Source organism: Cupressus sempervirens, chromosome 1, assembly GCF_028749045.1.
Source record: "Cupressus sempervirens isolate cs-2001-9-10 chromosome 1, ASM2874904v1, whole genome shotgun sequence".
Taxonomy (NCBI): Eukaryota; Viridiplantae; Streptophyta; class Pinopsida; order Cupressales; family Cupressaceae; genus Cupressus; species Cupressus sempervirens.
The window spans coordinates 431,152,573-431,175,150 of NC_143118.1; the positions used below are offsets into that span (position 1 = coordinate 431,152,573).

General features: G+C 36.4%; 2 non-coding genes across 2 annotated transcripts; both read left to right on the forward strand.

The window, feature by feature from the left end:
• Window positions 1-14,342: 14,342 nt before the first annotated feature.
• On the forward strand, window positions 14,343-14,415 carry TRNAE-CUC (transfer RNA glutamic acid (anticodon CUC)). Its single transcript has one exon. It is a non-coding gene; the product is annotated as a tRNA-Glu (tRNA).
• A 456-nt stretch (window positions 14,416-14,871) lies between these two features.
• TRNAM-CAU (transfer RNA methionine (anticodon CAU)) lies at window positions 14,872-14,959 on the forward strand. The gene is given in 2 exon segments: window positions 14,872-14,909; window positions 14,924-14,959. It is a non-coding gene; the product is annotated as a tRNA-Met (tRNA).
• Window positions 14,960-22,578: the final 7,619 nt, after the last annotated feature.

Here is a 22,578-nt window from a genome sequence, read left to right on the forward strand (position 1 = left end):
GCGGATAACAACTGCAATGAACAATACTCAAATGCAATAGTAGATATGAATTGAGAATGAGGGAAAGTTTCAAATCTAACAATTTCTATTAAAACTATAATTACATCTTCATCGGGCTCTCTGGCAACAACTAGAGAGCCAATTATTCCTAACTAATTCCCACTCTACCTCATTCACTCCCTCTGTTTTTCTCTTTTGTCCCTTCAATATCTTCCTCTTATAACATTTGAGGTAGTTATGAAGTCTTACAAGATGGTTCAGATTCTTGACAGTTACAAAACAAACTCATCAACTTCCCTATGGTAATTTATCGATAACATTGGTGGCTGAAATCCTTCTATTTTGGATAAATTACATTGCAATTTTAAACAATAAAACTTTGTCATTGTATAAGGGAATTTTGAATGCCTTAAATATTTATAGAACTTTGAAGAAAAGATTCAAATGACAAGGTGCCTCTGTACCAACATGTATCTTAGTAGAAGTAGATAGTACATAAGGTCTTCCAACTAAAATCAAGATCAATACCTCCAAAGGATGCTTAGTTCAAACATTAGATTATGAAGGAATCTCTTTTAGATTAAAAAATTGCTTCCAAACTATCCATATAGCTATGAAATGTTACAAAATGAGCTTAAAAAAGATTCTTATTGATGGAAAGATGCTACTAAAAAACACTATAGTGTAGAAAAGAAAGGGGATAAATAAAATAGCTTATCCCAAGTTGTTTGGTGGAGCAAGTACAAAAGTTACTAGGGTCTACTTTGTAGGATGTGCAACCTAGAACACAAAGAAAAACTACCATGTTGGTAGGGATGGATAGTGAGTTACAATTGAGTATTCGTGTTTCTATTCTTGAGGGCAAAGTAAAATATAAATCACTAGGCTCTCATGCTCTAGAAGTAACTGCAGTTAGGGAGAAACATGTACAACAAGACATCTCAAAGATTAAGGATCATGAATGGCTTCTGAAAAATACGTCTTTCAAGCAAGAGACTAAATTTTCCCAAATTGAATATGGTTGGTGTATTGTGAAAAGGAAAAAGCAGAGGTAGGTGAAGAATATGTCTTTTGATATGATCCTTTGATCTCAAACCAAGGCAAGGCATAAAGTTCAAGTTCATTAGGTATATTTTTCTCAATTCTTGTATGTCAAACTGTCTTCGTGATCTACTAATGGATCTCTATGTTTCAACTACTTCAAGGAATAATGGTGCTCTTGTTTTTACTACTCTTGGACCATGAGAAACATATCTTGATTAATTATTATTATAAAATAAATTAATTACCGACTAAAAAAATATGAAACAAATAAAAAATATAAAAAATTGTAAATTCAAAATAAGAAAGAATTTATGTATTGTGGTGAATTTTTTTTCTTGTTTAGTATTTTACTTTATTAAAATAAGGGTGATTTGATTTTCATTATGAAGAACTTTCTTTTTGGATATATAATTTAATATGCCTCATTTATCTAAAATGTGAATAAAAAGCTATCATGATATCATAAGTCTAATATGAAGAGGTGATCCTAGGAACATTTTGTATATGAGCAATGTTAGTATGCTAATAGAAACCAAATTTAAATAAAGCTTCTACAAACTAAACAAAATTAATAAACTTGAAGATAGACTAAGATGAACTCTCAATTGAGAATATGAGCCATTAATGGGCTCTCTCAATGAGAAGCTCTCTTGTTGAGTAGCTTTGTCTAAATAGATAGGATGTATGCTCAAGCTTATGCTTCAAAAAGGGCTTCAAATGGAGTTGGAATTTGGATGTGAGTGTATGGTTTGGATGTAAAATGGCTTCTCAAAATGGCATTATGACTTTACTTCATGGATTGTGTTAAAATGGCTTGGGAGAGGATTCCTTAAATAGGCAAAGGGCTTGAGGGATCAAGGGCTAGGATGCAAGGATGGGAAAAAGCTCATGGAGGGCTTAGATTGCATGAGAGGAGAGCACATGGATTGTGCTTCCTTACAACCAATCAAGGAGTGACACATGTCACATGGTGAGAGGATGGAGGAAAGGGGAAGGATGAGTCAACAAAGGAGGCTCAAGGGATAAAATCTTCATAAAGACCCTCATAATGACTTGTAAGAGCAATAAAAGGGCTTGTAAGAGTCATTTATGACCTAGTGGACTTCATAAAGTTTTATGGTTAAGATATTTTGAGGGTGATGAGAGAAATTTTGACTTGGACTTGATTAGGAAGGTTTTAAGCTTGTTTAGGCTTGTGCAAATGATTAGAGGATGGATTAGGATGGTTTAGGATTAGCTTAGGGATAGGCAAGTGGATGGCATTTAATGAGGGTTGGTGAAGGAGGAGATATTTGTTAACTTTGGCTTGGGTTAGTAAGTTTTAACCCATGTTTAGGGAATGTGACAAGGTTAGGAGGGGATTAGGATTAGGTTTAAAGACATCTTCTAGAAGAGTCTAGATTTTGGATGAGGATAAAGACTTTCTAGAATAGTCTAGAATTTCCTAGGATGAGGATGAAGACTTTCTAGAAGAGTCTAGAACTTCTTAGGGTGAGGATAAATTAGATTTTTAGGAAATAAATAAAATTTTATTTATTTCAAGGGTTTGGGTTGAGGAGATATTTATTAAAACTTTTTTAATAAACATGACGATTAATATTTAATCTTAATTAAATATTTTGAGTTGGGGTTAGGGGTAGGAAATGATGAGATTAGCCTTTAATCGAAATTAAAGAAGGATTAAAAAATTTTGGAAGAGGTTATTGGTCATAAGGAAATTGGGCAAGTTTTGGGAAAAAAATAAATTTTTTATTTATTTTAGGATTTTTGGTCAATTTATTAATTAAATAATTAATAAATAAGGAAATAATGTTTAAATAAGATTTAAACATTTTTGGGAGGGATTCCTTAATTAAATATTTTTAATTAAGATAAAGGGATTTAATGGCATAAAAATTAATTAATTAATTAATTAAATAATTAATTAATAAATGATGATGTCATCAGGACTTTTTCAGAAAATAAAAATATTTTATTTTCTAAAGGTTTTTAGGTGTCTACATTTTGCCCCTCTTTGATGTGATGCCGCAAGTGGCATGGCATCAAAGATAAGAAAATAAGATGCCCAAGGCTAGAGTAGAAGAGGAGAGAATGGACTGTGAGATGCCCCCTCAAGAAGGTAGCGAGGAGAGAAAGCGAGGCTCGATGGCTTCTTGAAAAGTACAAGAATCTCGGATGACCAAGGAAACTCAGATTGGCAAAGAGAAGGTGCTGAATTAGCTCAAACTCTCACTATGGGAGAATGATAAAGGAGAATCAGATGCAGAAGAGGAATCAAGCTTAAGACTTTAGGGAAGGTGGAGGATGAAGGAGCAGAGCGCTATAAAAAGGAATCCAGGATAGGGAGATGGATGAGGGGATTATAAAGCTGATGCAACAGGATTTCAAAGAGTTAGATTGGTGGAAGATGGGTTTCGAAGATCCCTAGGACTAGGATTGTGGATCTCGAAAGATGAGGCTTGGTGGATTGATTTGGATTGGTGGATCCCTAAGACTAGGATTGTAGATCCCTAAAGCTAAAGGTGAGGAGTGATTCAAAGAGATACTGATGCATAAGCTGGGGTAGGAGAGACGGATGCTAGATATGGATGGGGGATAATGGAGATGAAGGAAAACCATTGAAGCTTTTTGAGCGGGTGGATACTTCAAAGAGAAGTACCACCATGTAGTTGAGCACTAGATTTGCTATAGGACTGTTGGTTAATTGCCAAGGTTACCAAGAACATCAAGGCCTTTTCACCAACTGTCAAGAGGACTGACGAACTGACTCAAAACAAACACACAAGGATTTCCACAGCATCACACATGAATCTCGAAAGAATCAGAGTGGAACCGACACTGGGTAACCCACAAGCAGAAAAGAAAACAAGCAAAAGACATGATCAAGACCTTACACTCTGATTGCCCCATTCGCAGTATACCATGATATGGAAGATCGTGGCAACCTTGAGGAGGGAACAAGGAGATTGCTTGGAAAAGATATTTCAAGACCCAATAGGGAAGAGTCCAAATCAAAAGAAAGCAAAAATCCAAAAGAGAACCGTTTGCCAATGAGATGGGTAGGACGAGGTACTAACGAACCAAGATCAGACATGAGGAAAGCTATATCCTGCAAGGACCTATCGGAGAGCACCTAAGCTGGTGGATTTGGATGAATGATGTGTCTGGCAAGCTGAATTAAGAAAGATAACACTTTGGTGACAAGAAATCTAGCTAAAGGATGCGTTGGAATAGCTAACCAAGATTGCGATGGGTGCAAGATGCTGATCAAGGAAGAACTGACATGAACGTTGGATAGATACAATGGTACTAAGCTAAAGAGGATGTACAAGCTGACGGACCAAGATATTTACAAGCGGGCTAATCAAGATATGGTACAAGCTAACGAACCAAGATAGTTACAAGCAGGCAAAAGCTCAGGATGATAGGATAGCGGGATGGTTCGATGTTGTGCAAGATGTAGAAGCTAAGGATGAGTTGATAGCAAAAGATATGAATTTGGTAGGATGCATCCAATGATGAGGAGAGATTTTGTGACCAAGGATAGCTAGAGGAGCAGGATGAGATGGCTGGATAGGATGGTAGATAGCTAGGATTATGATGGATATAAAGAGATGACATTGGGTTTGCATGAGGATAGCCTAGAGCTAGATACCAATGACAAGGGAGGATGGACAAGACAAGATCTCCAAGGAATATAGTGCCCCCAATCAGAAGATAACATGTGGAAAGAGGTCTTATGATGGATGTGATAGGATTGAAGCTAGGATGGAAAAAGCTGAAGGGGCTAGGGAGATGGATGATAGCTGAGATGATTGGCTGAAGTTGCATAAGATTAGTGGATGGTGTGAGATGGAAGCTGGAGGATGGAGGATAGGTGGATATATTGGAAGATGAAGTTGGATGTCAAGAGATGACCAAAAGCATGAGGGTGATAGGCTAAGCTGGGGATGGCGGGATTACGCATGACGCTTGTTTGCCAAGTTTTCATCATGGTACTTGTCCAAGGCGCTTGAATTGCCAAGTTTTCACCAGTGGACGCTTTACTTTTCTTTTCTTTTTTGACTTTTTGACTTTGGACTTAGCTGGAATGATTTTGGCTTTCTTCAGCTATTTTGGCTTTTTTGGGATTTTTCACTGGCTGTTGGAATGTTCAATTTTGTTGCTAGCTGTTGGTACACCGGATGTGTGATTTATGAAATAGATCGGATTAGATGGGATTGATGGTAGGAGATGGAGGGATGAAAATGCTGGAAAGGAGCATGAGATGGGGATGCTTGCAAGAGCAACATTGGCACATGTTGGAACGGGTGTGAAAAGAGCATATGGGGGATAGATGGTAGATGCGGGCATGATGGAGGATTTGCGAAAGCGTGCTTGGGGATATAGGCACCCAAGATGGAGTTAGGATATGGGGGACATGAGTCACTAGATGGGGGATTAGCAATGGTGGATGCCATTATGCATTGGGTTTCAACTTTTTTCTTGGGGATCCACATGGTTTTGGATTTTCTTTTCATAGGCTTTTGCATTGTTTTGCATTCTTTGATTGGATTTTGCCTTTTTGGAGTATGTCTTTTAGAATAGACATATGATTGCCTAGGATGTGGATTTTTAGCTTTATGCATTTTGAAGTTGGCATTTACATTGTTGTGGTAAGCTTTTGGAAGATGGTTAGGAGAAGCTTTGTGAGATGGAGAGGATATGAAAGAGCATGTAGGGGGATGATGATGGATGATGTGCCCTGATATGTGCCTTTGTTGATCTTGCATAGGAATGGATGGAATAGGATTTTTATGATGGCTAAAAGGAGGATGGAGGATGGTAGATTTTGGGACATAGGGACCCAAAATGGATTTAGCGGATGAAGGGGGGATATGGTAGGTTGTTTTGGGTTGTAAAGATGGTGGAGGGGGGATGACATAAGATTTCTTGAAGGAGTGATGGGAGGCTGGCATGGTGGGCTTGGAGATAGGCTTGGTTTGGGGGTATGGTGTACCAACACCTTTAGATGGTGAGCCTTTGGATACATATCCAAGACCATGAAATCCTAGATTTTTTTGTGCAATAATAGGCTCACTAATTCCTTGCTCTTGTGGTCCTAAACCTTGACCTTGATAATGCCATCGATTGAGCATTTGAACAAGATGAGGAAACTTTTTACTTGCAGAAAATGGTAGAAGTGATTTACTAGGTGTATTGCAATGGGGAGATACTGTTCTTAATTCTTCTGCTGAGAGAGGGCCACCACGGATGAATGTAAGTGAACCAAGAGGGTAGATTATAGATGGTGGACTAGCTTGGATAGGTGGTAAGATGGAAGCATGGAGCGGGGGAGATGGAAGGATAGGATCTTGATGTAGCTGGTGGGATGACAAGATATCTCGTAGTGGAGGAGATATGGCTCGAGGTTTTGGAGATGGAGGAGATGGTGATTGCACTATGGATGGAAGACATGGTACGATGATATCTTCACTTATGCTTTGGGGGATGTCAACATGCTTTTGGGCAGGATCTTGATAGGATTGGTTTGGAGTGGATGGTGCGATAGGAGGTGAAGGGATGGATTCTTCAAAGGCAGCGGATGGATAGATGGGAGATTCAGTAGTAGAGATGGGTGAGTAGAAGATGGATGCATGAGGGTCATTATGAGAGATTTGGGAAATGCTTGGAGGTGATGTGGATAGGATTTGGAGGGATTTGATAGGTGGTGGGATTTTGATGCTTGCAGGAAGTGGAAGAATTTTAAGCAATTTGATGGATGGTATGGGGATGATAGCTATGGGAGATGGAGGTGATATTATAGATGGGGAAGCTTCATCACTGACTACTTCACATGGTTGGATTAGATGACATGGCTTATCGATTGTTGGAGGAAACTTTTCTTGTATTTCCTCTAGGAGATTCCTTGGAGACTCGTGTGTTAAAGGTGGAGGTGGATTGACAGGAATAGCTAGTGTGATGGGGGTGGAAGATTGGAAGCTTGGTTGATGGGGTGATGGAGGGGAAGCTGGAATATCAGATGGCATGACTAGATAGTTTGGAATAACTCTTGGATTTTGGGGGATGCTTGGGGGAATGTTTCTAAGGCTTTCAATATACCCATCATAGTCAACAAGATTTTCATCACCATTGGAATAGGAGGTGGCGAGAGCAAGGACAATGCGACCAAACACATCATGATAGGATTGGTACTTCATGCTTTGATGATGAGTTTGATGGGGATGGGGTCTTGCGTATGGATGAACACGGAAGCTCATGGTTGGATTTGAGTTAAGCACAGATTTTGGATTGGCTAATGAAAGATTTCCTAGGGAGAGTCAAAGCTGCATGACAGACCTAAGGAGGATTGGCTGGAGATTTTTGGCTTTCTTGTGGATGGAAGACTTCAAGGGCATGTTGTCAAAAGGTGAGGGTTTTTCTTTCCTATGCGCTAGATTTGGTGGTGGCTGTGTCAACTTGAGGATAGACTAATGATCCTATGGCATGACACGAGATTGACCACTTGTGGATCCCAACCTTTAGCTCAAGGTGATGAGGGATACAAGTGACAAAGCTGGATTACCCTAGACAATGCTCTGTCAAAGGGATAGCCTTGGTGAGATTGGTTGATTGGTAGGATTGATTGGATAGAAAACTCTGGCAGAGTAACAACAACTCTTTAAAGGCTTGGGTGATTTTGGATTGGGTTGCTAGCTGGCTGGGGGGATGATTTGGATGGACTTTGGATTTGGGATTTTTCTAAGGCAAAGAACTAGATAGATTCGGCTGCAGCGGGGGAGCTTGGATGATTTTCTGATAAGGCAGTGACTACGCTAAGTATGCCTTGAGCTGGGAGATTTCTGCTTTTCTAGGATTTTGACCAAAATTGGCAAACATTCATTCAAAAGCTATGAACAAACAAGCAGACAAAATTTTGGAGCAAGCACGTCAAACACACCAACATCCTAGGAAGCTTTCTACAAGGATGAAATTTGTTATAGCTAGGGAGTCCTCGATATACGCAAGGTACGTGAGGCCCAAATCCGTAGATGAAACCAAAAAGATATCACACAGCCGAGAGGAGTGGTAACCCACTTCTCCTCTTTCACTTCTCAAGGGTATAAAGTTCCTTGAGGCTTAGCCCGAGTGACAAAATTTTGATCTCAAGAGAGGTGTCTTTGGATTCACCTCCCGATCTTTATACTCCGCCGGAATGCTGGAGTTGAGGTCGTCCCAAGGGGTGATGAAATCCCCAAGCAGGCCTCCTAAAAAGTGTAAAACAAGACCACATACATGATCTTGGGCTTTAAAAGACACGCGTTCATTCCAATTGATGATTTAAATTTTGTAAGCTATGATTGAAGACACTTGTGATTATGGCATACAATGTTCATTCCAATTTGACAACGTCATTAGCATAATGAAAGTCGAGAGATCGTCAACATAAGAAATGCGAGCGCCATTGAAAATGCATCAAAACCATGCGATGTTCATTGATTTTTAGGCATTCAAGATTGAGTGTGAGTTTATTTTAAGCTCAAAACAAAGATGTGTGAAACTCGATTACCAAGCGCGCGCCCGGAGGCCCTCCACGTCAAGATTTGTCCAATTTTTATGCCCAAATGAAGTGTGAGCGAGATTAATGTGCATTCAAGAAAAATTTGATTTTAATCCATGGCATTCAAGAGTGTGTTTAGCAACATGCATTCAAAGATAAGTGATTAAACATTCAAGTTTTTTCCTTTGAGCATTCAAGATTGAGATTTTGTGTGTTGTTTTAAGAACTTTGAAGTGCTTTTTTTAAACCTTAGATCATTCAAGATTGTTTTTGGACTCAAAAGTGAAAATGACTCTTTGGACTTTGGTTTTCATTCAAGATTTTGTGTTCTAGTTTGCATATTTTAAGCCCAAAAAAGATATTCCTAGATTGTTTTGATGCATGAAAAACCTACGAAACATTCAAGATTTTGCAACAAGACATTTGTTTGGAACAAATAACAAAGCTTTTAGGACAATTTTTGGCAACCATTTAGGACTCTTAGTTTTCATGAGATTTTTTTAAAAGAACTTTAGTGTGCACTTAGTGTTGATTTTGAACCTTTTGAAATGGAAACTTGAAGTTCTTTTTAAATTCCCAAAAATGAAGTGTTCCTAATTTTGCATGAATGCATCTAAAACCTTGATGTTGCAAGGATGCAAATGATTAGATTGGTTTAGTTTCACTTGTTAAAATATTTTTTTCTTTTTTACAAATTTTTAATTTTTTAATGGATTTAAGTATGATTTGGGGGTTCATTTTAAGCACTAAAAAGAAGTGTGTATGATTTTGCTTCCTTAAAAAAAAAAACGGCCAATATCTCCCACAAGAAGAAGAAGAAGTAGATGGAATAAGAAGATATAGACAAGAAGAGGAAGAAGAATTCCAATTGCTTTGTCCACCTATAAGCTTGAAAAATCTGCAAATACTATGAGATAGACTATGAGTTCCTTTGTCTTCTTCATGCTCATGTGGACCTACAAAACCAATTTATACAATCCTACCAGTCACAAAAACAAGCAAAATTAGCCAAAATCAGCAAATGACATACAAAACTTGACTAAAAAAGCTAATGAAGATGACCCATGCGGGGTCCCACCGTGCGTGCCAAAATGTATATGAGCAATGTTAGTATGCTAATAGAAACCAAATTTAAATAAAGCTTCTACAAACTAAACAAAATTCATAAACTTGAAGATAGACTAAGATGAACTCTCAATTGAGAATATGAGCCATTAATGGGCTCTCTCAATGAGAAGCTCTCTTGTTGAGTAGCTTTGTCTAAATAGATAGGATGTATGCTCAAGCTTATGCTTCAAAAAGGGCTTCAAATGGAGTTGGAATTTGGATGTGAGTGTATGGTTTGGATGTAAAATGGCTTCTCAAAATGGCATTATGACTTTACTTCATGGATTGTGTTAAAATGGCTTGGGAGAGGATTCCTTAAATAGGCAAAGGGCTTGAGGGATCAAGGGCTAGGATGCAAGGATGGGAAAAAGCTCATGGAGGGCTTAGATTGCATGAGAGGAGAGCACATGGATTGTGCTTCCTTACAACCAATCAAGGAGTGACACATGTCACATGGTGAGAGGATGGAGGAAAGGGGAAGGATGAGTCAACAAAGGAGGCTCAAGGGATAAAATCTTCATAAAGACCCTCATAATGACTTGTAAGAGCAATAAAAGGGCTTGTAAGAGTCATTTATGACCTAGTGGACTTCATAAAGTTTTATGGTTAAGATATTTTGAGGGTGATGAGAGAAATTTCGACTTGGACTTGATTAGGAAGGTTTTAAGCTTGTTTAGGCTTGTGCAAATGATTAGAGGATGGATTAGGATGGTTTAGGATTAGCTTAGGGATAGGCAAGTGGATGGCATTTAATGAGGGTTGGTGAAGGAGGAGATATTTGTTAACTTTGGCTTGGGTTAGTGAGTTTTAACCCATGTTTAGGGAATGTGACAAGGTTAGGAGGGGATTAGGATTAGGTTTAAAGACATCTTCTAGAAGAATCTAGATTTTGGATGAGGATAAAGACTTTCTAGAATAGTCTAGAATTTCCTAGGATGAGGATGAAGACTTTCTAGAAGAGTCTAGAACTTCTTAGGATGAGGATAAATTAGATTTTTAGGAAATAAATAAAATTTTATTTATTTCAAGGGTTTGGGTTGAGGAGATATTTATTAAAACTTTTTTAATAAACATGACGATTAATATTTAATCTTAATTAAATATTTTGAGTTGGGGTTAGGGGTAGGAAATGATGAGATTAGCTTTTAATCGAAATTAAAGAAGGATTAGAAGATTTTGGAAGAGGTTATTGGTCATAAGAAAATTGGCCAAATTTTGGGAAAAAAATAAATTTTTTATTTATTTTAGGATTTTTGGTCAATTTATTAATTAAATAATTAATAAATAAGGAAATAATGTTTAAATAAGATTTAAACATTTTTGGGAGGGATTCCTTAATTAAATATTTTTAATTAAGATAAAGGGATTTAATGGCATAAAAATTAATTAATTAATTAATTAAATAATTAATTAATAAATGATGATGTCATCAGGACTTTTTCAGAAAATAAAAATATATTATTTTCTAAAGGTTTTTAGGTGTCTACACATTTCAATTCATATCTTAAAATGAACATATATACATTGGAATTATAATACTTACGCACTGACCTAGGATACCTAAGTGTTTAATAACGATGTCTTTGATAGTTACTTAGGGCCATAAAACTAGTCTATTATAGGCATTGACTAAGTAGATATTTAACACATTTTTAATTATTGTTAGCCTCAATGCATCATCACACAACAAATATTATAGTTACACAAGTCAAATAATTTTAAAATTTTTGAGATCATAATTACACCCCATGGGATATTTTTGTGTTGCACTAAATTGATCTCAACTAACTCAGACTTCTTCCTCGAATTATAACTTTTGAATATGTTAAGTTTCAAAATAATGAACACATCAAATATACTAATTTGATAACATCAATGAATCAAATCCATTAGACTGACATATAATTTCTTTGTTGTTCCAATAATTAATTACAAAAGAAATGAAAAAAACATTATTATGTCCTAGCATATGTTTAAGAATTATTCAATTGTATTCAATTAATTTAAACTTCAAAAAATGATTTCACACATTTCCAGTTTTGATCTAATCAAGTGGCATATTGCAAGAATATAATGATACACCAACCTATACACATACATTTTTTTGGAAGCATTGAATGAAAAGTCAATTAATGACCATAGGCTAGGCTTAAACAACACTCTCAAAATTTATAATGTTTAGGTGACTCATCTAAAATTGCAATATTTAGTGGGTTCTATTAGAGAATCTAGTGCAATAGATGAGCAAATTGAATCTTAGAATGTGTTGTTTAAGAAAAACCCTATAACACCAACACTTTGGGAGATCTCTAAGAGGCAATATGGATTGATTGGGTCCTTTTCCATTCTCCACCACAAATGCCATTTGCAATGCCTACATTGTGTGCACTTCAAAATGATAATGAATTAACCATACCACTATGTGCACATCAATTCCACACTATAGTGTAAACTTGGTTGTTAGTTGTAAATCATGTTGGAACATGTTTGTTGATGTCCCATAGAAAATCTAGAGACAAACAAATCCACTAGAAGCCATCAATCAATGTCCCAAATCCAAAAGGGGGAAGTTGATGATTAGTCCAACAATCTCAATCCCCCTTAGTGTCACCTAAGGGCTTTAAATCCCAAAGGGACACTAGTGATTAGTCCAACAAATTAGAGTAAGGGCTAGGCCCTTGTTGACACTCCCATTGTATTACAGTCTAAAAGGGTTTACTAAATTGAAGCTCACTAGGTATTTATTTGAGTCATAGTTACCAAAATTTGTACCTAATATGAAGAAGTTGAAGCCATGGAGACGAATTTGATGATTATCCATAATCAATAGGTTGGCCTTATATATTTAATATTGTCATACAATTCTAATTATGAATCCATCATTAATAAAATGAGTCAAATATGAGAAGCTTAATTAACACATTGTGGACTTATATTTATTTAAGTTTTTCATATGAAATCATGTCAGTTTAAGGCCTATATGATTTAGGTGGTTCATCTAAAATCACACCGATAGAACCCACAACCTAGTTTGAAATCACACTATCGAAGGGTTCTATTTGTGTGATTCAACTTAATTTTCTAAAAATAAATTAAAAAATAAAATGCGTTATTTAAATTAAATCCTAAAACATAATACTCACATTTAACGAGTGAACTTTGCTAACATGATTCATTTAAATCATCCAAATAAATATGCTATTGAAATAAAACTAGAAAGCACCACATTCTAATGAAAAAACAAACTCCAAGCTTTAACTTTGCTAGGACATGTGAAAGTGCTTAGTGGACCTAGTTTTCCATTAATGGTGTAAGTTTCAGACAGGGCAACATTTATAAATTATAACAACTTCAACATCAACATTCCACTAGTCCCTTCATCCACAAGAAACCATGACCCATTACTAGTGTTATATGCCATAACTAATAATGAACTCATATCAAATACCATTCTTGAACTAGGAACAATATGATTTCCTTATGGGGTTTGGGGAATGGATATAATTCAATGGTTGATAATTCTTTCACTAACTTGGGTCAATGTGACTTCCTTATGGGAAAAGGACAAGGCACATTTAGTATGGGTAAAATAACAATGGCTCTATATGCTCTTGCTCTCAAGGTCATAGAATATGAGCATCCCAGAAGAGTGTCCCAAATGCCCAGTGATGGTAAAGTTGAAACTATCATATTTGACACGATTAGTGAGATTGATGAGCACTGTATCACCCTCCCTGGGCATAAATATCTGCCTCATTCACTGTGACAATGGAATATGTATGACATTCTTCAATTGTATCTGCAACATCAATTGCAAAAGCCATTCATGGTAATATCAAGATATAACCAAAACTTTAAAACTAGTACAAACTATATAGATAAGAAGAAAGTGATACGTACGAAAAGAATAAGTGAAAATAAAGGTTGATCACCAGTAGCAGTAAACTTATGTGGGTAGAATAAAGATTGATTATCAGTGACAGTAAAACTATTCGACGTTTGTGGTGTTCGTACGTAAATATAGACGAGCTTTTATCACTGGAAAAGTGTAACCAAGTAGGTGTTGTCTTTGACATGATTTCAGAATATTGCAGCAGCCAGAAAAGAGTTAAATAAGTTACTTCGAAAGAATGCACCACCCTGGACAGCCAAGCATGATGAAGCAATTCAAAAAATTAAGCAACAATGTCAACAACTACCACCTCTTCGCATCCCAGGCAAAGGTAAGAAAATTGTGCATACAGATGCTAGTGAAAATGCTTGGGGTGCTGTACTCCTCAAACTTTTTTCAGTCAATGGTAAGATGAAAGAAGACATTGTCAGATTTGAATTTGGCGCTCTTAAAGGCTTTAAGTTAAATTATCATTCTACTCATAAAGAGCTTCTAGCTGTTGTTAATGCTTTCAAAAAGTTTCAATTATTCATTGGTGATCAAAAGTTTGTCTTAAGAAGTGATCTTCAAAATCTGGCCGGATTCTTTAAAAGGGAATCCAAAAACAAAGTTGTTCGAGCTCGTTTTCTCAGATGGGCTCAGTTTCTTGATACTTTTGAATTTGAAACAGAACATGTAGAAAGTACTAAGAATGTCTTGGCAAATTTTCTCAGTTGAGAAGAATGTCAAAAAAATCATGTTCATACTTTGAATCACCAATCCGTTGTAGTCTAGTTGGTTAGGATACTCGGCTCTCACCCGAGAGACCCGGGTTCAAGTCCCGGCAACGGAAATCTTTTTGGCTGTTCGATTTAGATGTCTGAGAGTGATATTTTTCGCAAATAATGTTCATGGGTCTCCCGGGAGTCGAACCCGGGTCTATTGTTTGGAAGGCAATGGAAGCCTATCCACACAGAGAAATCCTGTTGTTTTTCCTTTGCATGTTATTCTTTCCGTCCCGGAGAGCGGAATAGTTGAGAACTATTTTCATGATCACACACTAAAGGTCCCCAGTTCGAACCTGGGCTCAGACAAATTTCTTGCTTTTTGCTTTATTCGCTTAGACAGAATAAGATTCCTTTGGTTAGGAGAGAGAAACATTTGCATTCAATTGTACATAACCCACAGGACAGATCGAAACCTGGCTCTGATATCTTGATATGTGTATCAGCTGAAGCTTCCTTTCCCCAGTTTTTAAGTTGTTTCACTTCGTATTCTGTTATCTTGAGTTATCTAGTAAAACTATCAAGGGGTGGTGGCGCAGTTGGCTAGCGCGTAGGTCTCATAGCTGTAGTTGAGTGATCCTGAGGTCGAGAGTTCGAGCCTCTCTCACCCCATTTTCCTCCTTTTCACCTTAAATTTTGCTGTTATCAGTCGATGCTCTTGCACTCTGTTACTAGAAAACTCTCCTGCTTGCTTTAGGGTAATATCATTAACAGAACCATAAGCATACACAAGCTTTAGCTGGGTTATTATGTTCTTTTTTCAATTCAAAATACAAAGATAGAAGCATTCAGTATGATCTGAAATGTTTGTTATAAAAATATTCATACATTTTTGCATATGATAAAAGTATTCACACAGTTTATATCAGAAACGAATGAGTTTAACCGATATTTCAACATTTCAAGCTGATTTTGCCTACATAATGTTGGTTTAACGCCTGCACTAAACCCAATTGAACTGAGCAGTAGTCCCGATGTAAGACATTTCTGAAAACAGTTTTGTTTTCTAAATGCTCAAATTAGTAGCACGAGTAAACCCTTGCTGTTAGAATACACTGAGATAATCTTTACTTCTTTCACAAACTTATTATTCTGTATTTTCAATTTAATAAGGTAATAGATATTAATAAGAATTTTTTAAATAAGTTTAAAAATTTGAGACGATTATGATAGATGGTAGAAAATAAGTCTTCATGATACACAACTTGTGTCAATGCCTGCATATGCTCATTTATTTTTTTCTCAAAATATGTCTCTAGCTACTCCTATTACTGGCAGAGAACAAATATGACTTTATGTTAGAGAGCCAATTTGATTGATAAGAGGAAAGTGCCCATTTTATTAATATCTAAAATATTTACAAAACTCTGTTTAAGTGCAGGTAACTGGGAAAAAGAACAGGGTAAAGAAAACCCCCAGTGTATCATGAGACCAATGTTTGTATACGTACAATTGCCCAAGTTGGGTTTTCAAAAGGGTATCCCCTCTTTTACAAGATATATTAGAGGGCATACCCACTATTACATTGTATATATGTTTACATGGATGAGTGGTTCCATAATTGGATGTTTAGAAAATTGATTAATATCCAACAGATTGGTGAGGTAGCACCCTCGATAGTTTGAAAACAAAAGAACTTGTAAGCCTCTGCCTGCCTTCAAATCCACCTGCCAAAGCACCAAACATAAAATATTTCCATAAAAGTAGGGTTAGAGTATAATAATTCTGAATATATTCACCAGTTTCTTCGGAAGCCATCATAGAAATTCCATGCTCGAGAAAGCTACAAGTTGTTTTATTTGCCAATGATCTATTGCTTGATCTAACATGAAAGAACATCTCTGGCTTAAGATTATTTAAGACAAATAACATAATAGCTTACAAAACTAGGATTTTAAGATTCCAGAAGTAGACTAAATGAAAGGAACATCTCTATAATAAAAGAAGGTCACACCTCCCTTAAAACCTACAAAATGACATATTTAGTTCACCTTGCCCGCCCTTAAATAGGCAAACAGGGAAGACAAGTAATGAAGGCCTATCAAATTATAAAGTACCTAATGCTGATCAGAGTATTGAGCACCAAACCAAAGCAGATGAGAATAACAAATTCTTAGATTACAACCTCAAAGGTTAAAGAGACTAGTCTTCAAGTCATAGTATTGCTTTTGTGAATCCACAAACAATCTTCCACTAGCAAATAAACCTTGTTAAAAGTAAAAAACAAGCCAATAATGCTAGCCAAGTTAGATACGAACCCAAGACTCAATATGGGTTCAACTAATTTAAAGAATCCACTTAATAAAATGCATTGTCACTTTGACAACCGATTATAGAAAACATACTACATCACAAGAAATAGTTCCTATTAGAGAGCATTGCTAATGTTAATAATTCATCAAAGACTTCAGTAACTTACACAAACCAACCATAGTGAGAAAAGTTCACCTTAGAGCTAAAAGATACATGCTAATATTTGAGATTTAATTAGGACTATAAATTATAAGTTTTTTTTTTTAAAATGAAAGAGAAAATCGAGAGAATTTGTCTTGAGATCCAACAAGCTCCAAAAATTGAGATAATAAAAAAAAGATGGGCATTAGTCCACCCTAAAGGCCTCCCGAAGATCATCAACAACGGCTCCGAGGGATCTATCCTGCAGAATATCCTCATCACCAAAATAACGCTCCAGCCAATCATCTTCTAAGGGCTCTAGGATGAACAAAAGTGAATTAGGATAAACAAGTTCCTTTTGAAGGTATCACTTTCAGCCCAAAAACTAGCTGGGTTCTCTATGAAGATGATTGGACAAATGATGATAGGTTCCCCTTGAACATAAAACATATCATAGTTTTCTACTAATGGAATAGTGAGGTCGTCCCTGATGTTTTCGAGAACAGTGTCCAAGTTACCAAGCAAAACATCATCAAACAACTCCCTACATAGATTGACAATGAGGTCATGGTCAACATAGAAGTGATGAACAATTGCAATAAACATAGAGATAATTCCTGAGTTGGATCAAAATCTATTGGGTCCCCAGGCATCGTAGGACGAATCACCAAATGACCTTGTTCTTAATTTTAACAATCTACACAATTTTCTCTATTTTGACAAGCTTGTCAAAAGCCATGAGCCGAGAGGAACAAGAAATCTCGATCAGAGTATCCACGAAGAAAAGTGAGGTCGTGAAAGCAACCCACCAAAATAAATAAGTGTAGGAATGTTTTCCACCTTGTCCACATAAATGCCATAAAGCCTCTCGATTTGTTCACCAGGCAAGTCGACCAAAAGTACTACCAATTCCAAGACTTAATAAAGATGGTGCATAATATAGGACACAATTCTAGGTAAATACACCACCAAAAGAAAGATGTGACAAGGAAGAGTAAATGCATGCCACCGAAAAGAAAAGCAAACAACGTAAGTAGAGGGGTGGGTAAAAGGGGAGGCCTAGGAGAAAGAGCCATCCTCCTACCTAAAATGAAATTTTAATTTTAATTAAAATAGATAAATAAAGGAAAAGGGCCAAAGCTTAAGGGGGAAAGGGGTGAGGATAGAGGACAATTTCCTCCTTTCTGTCAGCTCCCTCATTAGCAAGTTTATCAGCCAAACCATTGATCTCTTGATATATATGATTAATAATAAAATTTTGAATATTTTTAGCTAGGCCTAAAGCCTTAGTTAAGAGGGAATTTAATCTCCAGTTAGGCAACAATTGGTTCCTAAATGCATTGACCACAATAGCCGAGTCCCCTTCTATTTCAACTTGGTTAAGATTTAATTTAGTGCATAACCATAACCCCTCAATGAGGGCATTATATTCCGCTTCATTATTGGAAGCTTTACCTATAGGTTTCAAACATTGGGCTAGAAGCTTTCCTTCATGATTGTGTATACAATATCCTATCCCAACAATTCCTAGGTTGCCCCTTGATGCTCCATCAAAATTCAATTTAATCAAATTTTCAGTTGGAAGGGTCCATCTACAAAGTGCTCATCTTAATTTTCTTTCCCCACCTCCTTTACCATAGAAAGATGGAAGTTTGAGGCTTGGCCATTTGTTTCTCATTTTTTCATCCCATATTGACATGGATTTTGATGAATCATTAGAGTTTAACAATTTACTATTAAGAGTTTCTATGATAAGGGCTTCAATTTTTAGGGTTAGCTATCTTGACGACATACTAGACTCCTTAGAGATTCTTCTGTTCCTTTTCTTCCATAATTCCCATATGGGAGGGGAAATTATCCACAAACCATGGTAGATGCTGTTGGAATACAATTTTGGCCAAGAGAGCATGAGAGACAAAGTTGTGTTAGGGAGGGATATCTTAAGGCTCAATTTATTATAAAGCCAATACCAATCTTTAGAAGAATAGGAGCAATTGAGAAGGATGTGATCCATATCTTCCTCAGCGATGTGACATAGAAGACAACTTGGGGGTTCCTCAAAGCTAATTCTTTTGATTATGTCTTTTGTCATGATTCTCTTTTGAAGGGCCAACCATGAGAAGGGTCCAACTTTTGGTAAACATAGGGGATTCCAACATAATGAGTATAACAATTCCACCTCAGTGTGATGTTTTAGATTGGTTAGATAGTTATAGCCATCCTTGGTATTATACTCTCCGCTTTTGGAGCCATCCCAAATTAACATATCTTCTAATCCTGTAAAGGTAATATTTTTTTAATTTAAAATATTCAACATAATTGATTCTTCCTTTGGGGGAATATGGAAGTGAGAGAATGATTTCCACTTCCATCCAAGTGAGGATTCCATATCCTTCTCTACATAATTGATTAAGAAATGCCCAAGTCTGTCTTCTAGAATAGTTCTGGTAGAGTGAATGGTAATGAGCTTGCTAATAATATGATAGCTGCCCTAATATGACAGCCACCCTAAGAGTCTGTCCAAAATCTTATTTGATCTCCTTTCCCAATTTTCCAAGTGACTTTATTAAAGATAATTGGCCTATAGGTAATCATGAAGTTCCATAGGTTAGATCCTCTCGGGGGTTTCTTAGTTCTAAGAATGCTTAAGGAATCATTGGGAAGAAGATACTTATTGAAAAGTGTTCTAGCCCATTCGAGGTGTGGATACCAAATAATTTTCCAAATCAACTTAGCTCCTAAAGCCATAGTTTGGTCCTTCAGATTCTTAATGCCAAAGCCACCTTCTTGCTTTGGTCAAAAAACTTTGTCCCATGCAAGGAGAGCAATTTTTTTAAAATCTTCTGACCCCTTCCATAAGTAATTTTTTAAAAGTTTATTAAAGTCATCTCTAGACTTTGTTGGTAACTCTAGCACTAGTAACTGATATAATTGGTATACTGAATAGAACAAACTTAAGCGTAGTAATTCTACTAGCAAGGGTAGACACTTCCCATTCCATGATTGAATCCTAGATCTAACCTTACTAAGGAGAGCTTCCCAATTGGATGCTTTTTTTGACCCAATTCTAGGAAAACACCCATATACTTACAAGGACAAGAACCTTTCTTAATATTCAAGATTTTACCAATATTTTGTTCTTGGGCAGCAGAAGTGTTGAAAAAGAAGATCTCAGATTTGGATAGGTTAATATCTTGGGTTGAGGCATTCTTATAGGAGCTAAGGATATTGTTTAAGGCCTCTACTTCTTTGCAACTCAACATGGTATCATAAATTGCTCGTGGGTGGTTGCCTCTTCTTCCTATGAGATCTAGATTCCTTTAAGGGAATGGTTGTGTTTGAAGTTTCTTAACACTCATCTCAAAGGCTCAAACATAATAATGAAGAGAGAAGGGGATATGGGATCCCCTTGTCTTAATCCCTGAGTTATAGAGAGGAAATCCTTAGGGGAACCATTGACCAAGATGAAAAATTTGGGAGTCAAGATATATTAATAAAGTAGATTTATCCATCATTTAGAAAACCCAAAGGTTTGAAGACATCTGCATAGCTCCAATTGAATTTATCATAGGCTTTGTTGATGCCTAATTTGATCATCATGCTAGGGGCTCTATTAAAGCCAAAAGAATGGATTGCTTCTTATGCAATAATAATTCCATCATAGATAGATCTACCTAGGACAAAGCCCGTTTGTTCCTCACTTATAAGCATTGGGAGGAGATTAGACAAGCGGTTGGCTAGAGTTTTAGGAAATAACTTATATAGGGTGTTTCATAGGGCAATAGGCCAAAAATCAGCTAGCTGTTGAATACAATTTTAGAATTAGAGCAATGAAGGTGTGATTAACCTCTTTTAAGAGTCCACCTGATTTTTTGACACTTTCCAGGGTGTCAGTATTTCATCACACATGAAGTGCCAACATTTTTGAAAGAAACATGGAGGGAAGCCATCCGACCCTGGAGATTTTTCAGGGGCCATTTGAAAAAGAGCTCTTGTTACCACATGTTTAGAGATTTTTTGTAGTAATAATGTATTTTGTTCTTTGGAAATTATTTTAGGAATATTACTAAGCAATGTATTTTGAGAATTCAAGGGGGATCCCTCAAAATTCTTTAACATATCTTTAAAGAAGGAGGCTGCCTCATTAGAGATATTACTAGGTTGTTCCACCATGTTGTTATCTTTATTGTTTATTTTAGATATTGTATTAACAACTCTTCTTTGTTTGGTGCTTTTATGGAAAAATTTAGTGTTTCTGTCATCCTCACTTAGCCATGTTTCACGAGATTTTTGTTTCTAGTATACTTCTTCTTTGGCCAAAATATCTTCCAATTTGAGTCTTAGGTATTTTTTCCTTAATATATAAATCTTCATCCATGCCTCTTTCATAACTTCTATATTACTACAAGCTAGGTTTGCTTCAATGTCCCTCTTAGAGTAAAAAATATTCCCAAAGTGGGTTTGATTCTAATGGATAAGGTTTTGTTATATTATTTTTTTCTTTTGGACAACCTTATATAGTCTTGAACCTTCTACTTTGGCATTGACCCGCAAATTCCTCAAGGTTGGAATCAAGGAACTATCTTTAAACCACATTAATTTGAATTTGAATGGGTTTCTAGCAGGTGTATCTTGTTAGAATATATAGTCCACTGATATAACTAAGAGGTTGGGGGGGGGGGGGGGGGGGTGTGAATCATTTATCCAACTAATATCACAATTATCAACCTTATTAAACTTTAACCATATGAGAAATATAAACTAAAACCACAACAAGATACTCATACACAATAACACTAGATATGTTAACTAGGGAAACCCTTGATCAGAGGGAAAAGCCTGGTGGGGATGGTACCCACAAGATGATCTACTAATACAAATATTCCTTGTTAGAGGATGGACCTTGTTAGGGGTCTATGAATACATTTAATGCACATGAGTCCCTGTTAGCAGACTTTGAATCCCTATTAGTAGATTCCAACCTTGTTAGGAGTTGTGGAAGACAATTGGACCCATTGCCCAAACAACTTCAAGGGCAAGATCAATGAAACCACTGTCCAAATGATCTTTGTATTATTCCTTGCAAACTGATAGAAATGAAATAGACCTCCTTCCTCTTCTTCTGTCCTATCAACCAGACCTCTGCTCCATCTGATCTTATAACCATATCAGAAATATTGCATCCAATAATTCCTTGGATCGCTTACACACATTTACCAAAGACTTTGCTCCTTTTTCGCACTTCGCACTTCAATGGATACTCAATACACATTAAAAACAAGAAAAAAATCTTTCCTTTATACCATATCTTCAAAATAATTCCTTGAGTTGACCTTGAGGCTTCTCAATTAATTATAATTTAAAAAAAAATTTAATTACAATTATAATAGCAGTATTGACTTATAGTCTATACAAAACTTCACATGTGCAATACTAGGGCTTGAACACTTGCTATTGTCACCAATAGAATGTCCTCTGTCACTTCTTGACTGTGCATCTTCTCACTGCATCTCAGATGTAAGATAGTGAACGAACATCATGAACTACTTTCCCAATACTCTATCTTTGAACTACTCTCTGTAAATCAGGTACAACTTCCACACTTCTTTGACTTAGGCTCTATGCACTTGACCACATCATCAAGACACTATGTCAAACATGTCCATAATTGTGCATCAACACACAATCAAAAAATTATCTGTACCATTAAGATCTTTGTCTTCTACTCAGCCAATCTTTACTAAAACCATGCTCTGTTGACATTAATGACAAACCCAGTCATGAATGCAACATGTCAATACTGTCCATAGCTTAGGATACTCCCCCAAAGTAGTATC